Here is a 7,818-nt window from a genome sequence, read left to right on the forward strand (position 1 = left end):
ATGAAAATGTAAACTGAGCTGCAATACCACACACAGCCTAATGACAAGAATGACAATGTTTTTGGAAGTCTAAGAGAATGCATACACGTGTCTTTATCTAAGAGCCGAGGAACGCGCTCTCAAATCACCCAAAGTGCAAGAAAAAGTGCAAACGTGTTTCACTAAAAAAACGTGCACAGAGGATGCGGTCTATCGCAAGCCCTTCTCCGACAGGAGAGAGGCCCCCCCCAACCAACCTTACCCTTCGCCTTAGGACCTAAAGGTACCTGCAAGGTTCCAGGTTCGATGTCCCTTTTTGCCAAAGCTACTATGGGACCACAAATGCTCCCAGCATCCCCCTTGGCGTTAGCCAAGGTATCTGCCTGCAGAGCCGTATACGGTCGGTACCCTGCCCATGCAGGAGTACCCAGGGTTTTTGCAGGGAGTTAAGGAACCTGATGGCCCCACACTCCTCCCCTAGACCGCTAGGGGGGGACACCCAGAAGGGCTACAGCATCCTAACAATCCTGTGGACACACAACACGCAAAAAGTGACACAGTGACAAAAAAAAGTGTGGAGATATACTGCCCAGATATCCGGCCGGATCTATAAAAATTTCTCTGATCCTAGCCAGAAGGCCAGGAATCAAGAGGTGTGTGCCACAAGATGAAGAGATTATGGTGGCCGTGCTTCCACTCAGTGGGGGAGATTTATCAAAGGATTTAGACTGGTTTTTCCTGTCTAAATTTGTCGCACAGAAAGTCGCAGTCTAAATATGTGCGACTTTTCTGCGACTTTTGCGGTAGAGGATTTTTAGAACATGATGCATGCAAGTCTATTTTAGACTGAAATGCATTGGAAAATGCATTGGTGCTGAATTTATCAAGTGCGACTTTTGTGCGACAAGTCGCATCTGCCCAAAATACACTGAAATGTCAGACCATGTTGGAGCAGGTCTAAATGCAGTTTAAGCTGTAGACCCTGAAGTCTGAGCACAGAATTTATCAAGGGCTGTGAGACCTTTGATAAATTAGGAGCACAATAGACAGGAGACTACCACATACGCTGGTCTGTAAGCATACCCAGAATAGACTAGATTAGTAAATCTCCCCCAGTGAGTCTATTCTCCCAGTGAGTTTCAGCACCTCGGGGTCACCCCTCCCAGAGGCACGAAAGTACCTCGGCTCTGGACCCTCTCAGCCTCATGGCGAGACCCAGAGGAAACAGGTCACATCAGGGCAGCCAACGAGCTGATTCCTCCGAATCAGCCCCGGTACACCTGCCCCCTCCATTCAGAACCCATCCCCGCACCGGCGTTACTGCCCACCAGCATGAAAACTGATAAGAACAGATACTACACTTGATCTTAGCCAAAAGGCCGAGACGTGCATACACGTGTCTTGACCAGAAGATGGCAGTAGAGAGCTGCAATGTAAATTCCCAAAAGCTGCAGCCAAACTTATACCTGCTGAGGAAAAGAATCGGTTACATCAGTGTTTTCCAAACCATGTTTCTCCAGCTGTTGCAAATCTAGAACAGTCAAAGGCTGTCCGGGCATGCTAGGAGTTGTAGTTTTGCAACAGCTGGAGACACAATGTTGAAAAACACTGAGTTAGGTGCTTGCTGACCATTATAGCAATGATCTGTGCTCCACTGCATCTTGGGAAAGTTACTAGTAAGTAGACAATGAAGAATGCAAATCACTAGATTAAGTCAAAGATTACATATAAGTGTAAAACTGTGTATTGATGACATAATAGGTTTTGTAGGCTATATAACATGTCATATGGTATTGGACTAACCATGTTTACCTTTAATAACCCACATCCCTCTGGACTTAATGCAAATTATATTAACTGATGTTTTCAGTGCTAATGCTCTTAACCTTTAAATGAAAGAAGAGATCTACAGCTGGAAATTCATATTCAAAAGATAAGCTTCAAATAACGCTTTCAGCTCTGCTACATCTGTACTTGTATGATTTGTAAGTCATCCAGCACTAGATCACTATGATGCCCAGGGCTGGCGCTACCCTGCTGGCAGTATTAGGGGCTTCAATACCTCATGTGAATCCGGCCTAAGAGTTTGAAAAAAATATATAAATTTGTAAAGTTGTGTTCACACCATTGAGGACAATTGATTGCTTATCTATTATACCTTTATGTTGGTATTCTGACTTATACTTATAGACCAAACATAGTCTATAATTTTTTCTTCTCTTTTGGGTTTATATGTGGGACAGAATAGCATCATTGGGTCTATACAACCCTATGAGAATGCATCTGTATATGCCGGGATATCTTTTTACCTGTTCTCCACTGTAAATATGCAACTTTGTGTGCATAATAGATTTGAATAAGGCCTAACAAAATCCAAGGCACCACCAGGATTACCTTGGAACACAACAGCATCATTTTGTCCTCATAAATATATAAATATGCCACCACATCGGAGGTCTTAAATACCAACAAAATAAATGTAGTAAATAGTATATATATATATATATATATATATATATATATATATATATATATATATTGTGTTACATTGCCCTCTGCTGTTCCATTATATGCATTGCATAGATACATTCCAGCTGCCTGCATACAGGTGTATTCACACTGTGCTGTCACCAGTACAACACTCTATTCAGACCCAGAACTGCAGCTCAGATTGTCACCCGCTTAGTCATCCAGCCAGGGCCATGGCAAGAATTCATACAGCCCCAAAACAAAGTCGAGAACTCCAACACTGCATTACTGTAATTTAGATAATATTTACCAGCAGTGCCATATCTTCAATGCCTTGCCATCCTGGAAATAAAAGATGGCAAAAGGGTGTTCTGTGCTAGGAAATCTGGCAAGAAGTGAAATATCCTACATTGCCTCTTCAGAGTAAATTAGGCACTACAAGCATACAAACCACCATCTTGAATGCAACAATGCTATACCATAGTCCAGCAGCTCGTCAGTACCACAACCAGAATCCACTCGGTGATCAAGACAAGAGTAAATGAGTAGCAATGCAGACACTGTACTATATACAGGGTGGGCCATTTATATGGATACACCTTAATAAAATGGGAATGGTTGGTGATATTAACTTCCTGTTTGTGGCACATTAGTATATGTGAGGGGGGGAAACTTTTCAAGATGGGTGGTGACCATGGCGGCCATTTTGAAGTCGGCCATTGTGAATCCAACTTTTGTTTTTCAATAGGAAGAGGGTCATGTGACACATCAAACTTATTGGGAATTTCACAAGAAAAACAATGATGTGCTTGGTTTTAACGTAACTTTATTCTTTCATGAGTTATTTACAAGTTTCTGACCACTTATAAAATGTGTTCAATGTGCTGCCCATTGTGTTGGATTGTCAATGCAACCCTCTTCTCTATATACTACTATATACTACTATATACACCGCAGGAGAAATGCTAGCACAGGCTTCCAGTATCCGTATACACTGCTATATACTACTATATACACCGCAGGAGAAATGCTAGCACAGGCTTCCAGTATCCGTATACACTGCTATATACTACTATATACACCGCAGGAGAAATGCTAGCACAGGCTTCCAGTATCCGTAGTTTCAGGTGCTGCACATCTCCTATCTTCACAGCATAGACAATTGCCTTCAGATGACCCCAAAGATAAAAGTCTAAGGGGGTCAGATTGGGAGACCTTGGGGGCCATTCAACTGGCCCACGATGACCAATCCACTTTCCAGGAAACTGTTCATCTAGGAATGCTCGGACCTGACACCCATAATGTGGTGGTGCACCATCTTGCTGGAAAAACTCAGGGAACGTGCCAGCTTCAGTGCATAAAGAGGGAAACACATCATCATGTAGCAATTTCACATATCCAGTGGCCTTGAGGTTTCCATTGATGAAGAATGGCCCCACTATCTTTGTACCCCATATACCACACCATACCATCAATTTTTGTGTTCCAACAGTCTTGAAGGGATCTATCCAATGTGGGTTAGTGTCAGACAAATAGCGGTGGTTTTGTTTGTTAACTTCACCATTCACATAAAAGTTTGCCTCATCACTGAACAAAATCTGCGTAAACTGAGGGTCCTGTTCCAATTTTGTTTTGCCCATTCTGCAGCACCTGAAACTACGGATACTGGAAGCCTGTGCTAGCATTTCTCCTGCGGTGTATATAGTAGTATATAGCAGTATATACGGATACTGGAAGCCTGTGCTAGCATTTCTCCTGCGGTGTTGCTATCAGTGTGTGAAGAGTGGGAGAAGAGGGTTGCATTGACAATCCAACACAATGGGCAGCACATTGAACACATTTTATAAGTGGTGAGAAACTTGTAAATAACTCATGAAAGAATAAAGTTAAATTAAAACCTAGCACATCATTGTTTTTTCATGTGAAATTCCCAATTAGTTTGATGTGTCACATGACCCTCTTCCTGTTGAAAAAACTAAAGTTGGGTTCAAAATGGCCGACTTCAAAATGGCTGCCATGGCCACCACCCATCTTGAAAAGTTTCCCCCCTCACATATACTAATGTGCCACAAACAGGAAATTAATATCACCAACCATTCCCATTTTATTAAGGTGTATCCATATAAATGGTCCACCCTGTACATTGTTGATCACTTAAAAGGGTACTCTGGTGGAAAGCATAATTTATTATTTTTTATTTTTTTTAAACAACTGGTGCCCGAAAATTTTACAGATTTGTGAATTACTTCTATTTAAAAATCTTAACCCTTCCAGTACTTATCAGCTGATGTATACTACAGAGGAAGTTCTTTTCTTTTTGAATTTCTTTTCTGTCTGACCACAGTGCTCTCTGCTGACATCTCTGTCCATGTCAGGAACTGTCCACAGCAGGATAGATTTGCTATGGGGATTTGCTCCTGGATTAAGATTTTTAAATAGAAGTAATTACAAATCTGTTTAACTTTCTGGCACCAGTTCATTTTAAAAAAATGTTTCCACCAGAGCACCCCTTTAACATTCTTCCTGCACTTGCCTTGTCTGCCTATTATTCTTAATACTATGAATAGTCCCTGGCCCTATCTAATATAAATGATAGCCTTATGCCTATCCCATGCATGCTTAACCTGTTCAGGACCCATGACGTATGCATACGTCATGGCGTTTTCCGGTCTCTGCCGCTCGCCGGGCAGAGATCGGAACTGGATGCCTGCTGAAATCCTTCAGCAGGCATCCAGGGCAAACGCCGAGGGGGGCCATGTAGGCCCCCCATGTCGGCGATCGCCGCAAATCGCAAGGGAAATCGCCCTTGCGATCTGCGGCGATACCGGGCTGATCGGGTCTCTGGGACCCGACCGCCCGGTAATTTTGCATGATCCCGGCTGTCGCAGACAGCCAGGACCATGCTGGAGTATCGGAGCGAGATGGCAAGCCGGCCACCTCCTCCGATCCCCTGCGATCTGTCGGTTAGTTAACCGACCAATCGCAGGAGGGGGGGCGGTTACTTCCTCCCGTCCTGCCCGGCCCCTGAAAGTCCGGAGAGGACGGGAGGAAGACCGGAGGACGCGGCGGGGGACGGGGGAGTGCTGGGGACCGGCCCCGGTACTTACCTCGTCCCTGAAGACCCGGATCCAGACGATGAAGACGGCGGCGGCGGCGACAGGTGAGTAGATCTTCAGCCGCGGTCGGGCCCTTTACAGCAATGCACGTCGCCGTAAAGCGACATGCATTGCTGTAATAGGACCCTGTAAACTACAACTCCCAGCATGCCCAGACAGCCCTTGGCGTCTGGGCATGCTGGGAGTTGCAGTTTTGCAACATCTGGAGGTACACAGTTTGGAGACCACTGTGCCCTTCCAGATGTTGCAAAACTACACATCCTCAGCATGCCCTTACTGTCCAGGCATGCTGGGAGTTGTAGTTCTGTAACATCTGGCCCTTCAGATGTTGCAGAACTACAACTCCCAGCATGCCTGGACAGTTTTGGCATACTGGGAGTTGTAGTTTTGCAACATCTGGAAGGGCACAGATTGGGAACCACTGTATTAGTGGTCTGCAAACTGTAGTCCTCCAGATGTTGCAAAACTACAACTCCAAGCATGCTGGGAGTTGTAGTTCGGCAACATCTGGCTCTAAAGATGTTGCCGAACTACTACTCCCAGCATGCCTGAGAATGTTTGGGAGTTGTGGTTTTGCAACAGCTGGAGGCACACTGGTTGGGAAACATTGTTTCCTAACTCAGTGTTTCCCAACCCGTGTGCCTCCAGCTGTTGCAAAACCACAACTCCCAAACATTCTCAGGCATGCTGGGAGTTGTAGTTTTGCAACAGCTGGAGGTCCCCCCCCTGTGAATGTACAGGGTACATTCACATGGGCAGGGGGCTTACAGTGAGTATCGGGCTGCAAGTTTGCGATGCAGCAAATTTTGCGCGGCAGCTCAAACTCGCTGTAATCCCCCCGCCCGTGTGACTGTACCCTAAAAACACTACACTACACTAACACAAAATAAAATAAAAAGTAAAAAACACTACATATACACATACCCCTACACAGCCCCCCTCCCTCCCCAATAAAAATGAAAAACGCCTGGTACGCCACTCTTTCCAAAATGGAGCCTCCAGCTGTTGCAAAACAACAACTCCCAGTATTGCCAGACAGCCGTTGACTGTCCAGGCATGCTGGGAGTTTTACAACAGCTGGAGGCACCCTGTTTGGGAATCACTGGCGTAGAATACCCCTATGTCCACCCCTATGCAAATCCCTAATTCAGGCCTCAAATGCACATGGCGCTCTCACTTTGGAGCCCTGTCGTATTTCAGGGCAACAGTTTAGGGCCACATATGGGGTATCGCCGTACTCGGAAGAAATTGCCTTACAAATCTTGGGGGTCTTTTTCTCCTTTCACCCCTTATGAAAAGGTGAAGTTGGGGTCTACACCAGCATGTTAGTGTAAAAAAAATAAACTTTTTACACGAACATGCTGGTGTTGCCCTATACTTTTCATTTTGACAAGAGGTAAAGGGGAAAAAAGCCCCACAAAATTTGTAACACAATTTCTCCCGACTACGGAGATACCCCATATGTGGGCGCAAAGTGCTCTGGGGGCGCACAACAAGGCCCAGAAGGGAGAGTGCACCATGTACATTTGAGGTGATTTGCACAGGGGTGGCTGATTGTTACAGCGGTTTTGACAAACGCAAAAAAAAAAAAACCCCACATGTGACCCCATTTCGGAAACTAGACCCCTCACGGAATGTAATGAGGGGTGCAGTGAGAATTTACACCCCACTGGTGTCTGACAGATCTTTGGAACAGTGGGCTGTGCAAATTAAAAATGTTGTACAGCCCACTTTTCCAAAGATTTGACAGACACCAGTGGGGGGTAAATGCTCATTTTATGCCTTGTTACGTTCCTCAAGGGGTCTAGTTTCCAAAATGGTATGCCATGTGGGGGTTATTTTGCTGTCCTGGCACCATATGGGCTTCCTAAATGCGACATGCCCCCCGAGCAAAATTTGCTCTCAAAAAGCCAAATATGACTCCAAATTTTTTTTTTACGTATGCAAAAGTCGTGAAACCCCTGTGGGGTATTAAGGCTCACTTTATTTCTTGTTACGTTCCACAAGGGGTCTAGTTTCCAAAATGGTATGCCATGTGTTTTTTTTTTGCTGTCCTGGCACCATAGGGGCTTCCTAAATGCGACATGCCCCCGAGCAAAATTTGCTCTCAAAAAGCCAAATATGACTCCTTCTCTTCTGAGCATTGTAGTTCACTCATAGTACACCTCAGGTCAACTTATGGGATACCTCCATACTCAGAAGAGATGGGGTTACAATGTTTGGGGGGTATTTTCTGCTATTAACCCTTGCAAAA

At 44.9% G+C, this 7,818-nt stretch overlaps 1 pseudogene; it reads right to left on the bottom strand.

Moving 5' to 3' along the window:
• Positions 1–1,292: 1,292 nt before the first annotated feature.
• LOC130343843 (U2 spliceosomal RNA) lies at positions 1,293–1,364 on the bottom strand (annotated as a pseudogene).
• Positions 1,365–7,818: the final 6,454 nt, after the last annotated feature.

The sequence above is a fragment of the Hyla sarda genome, chromosome 1, assembly GCF_029499605.1.
Source record: "Hyla sarda isolate aHylSar1 chromosome 1, aHylSar1.hap1, whole genome shotgun sequence".
Classification (NCBI taxonomy): Eukaryota; Metazoa; Chordata; class Amphibia; order Anura; family Hylidae; genus Hyla; species Hyla sarda.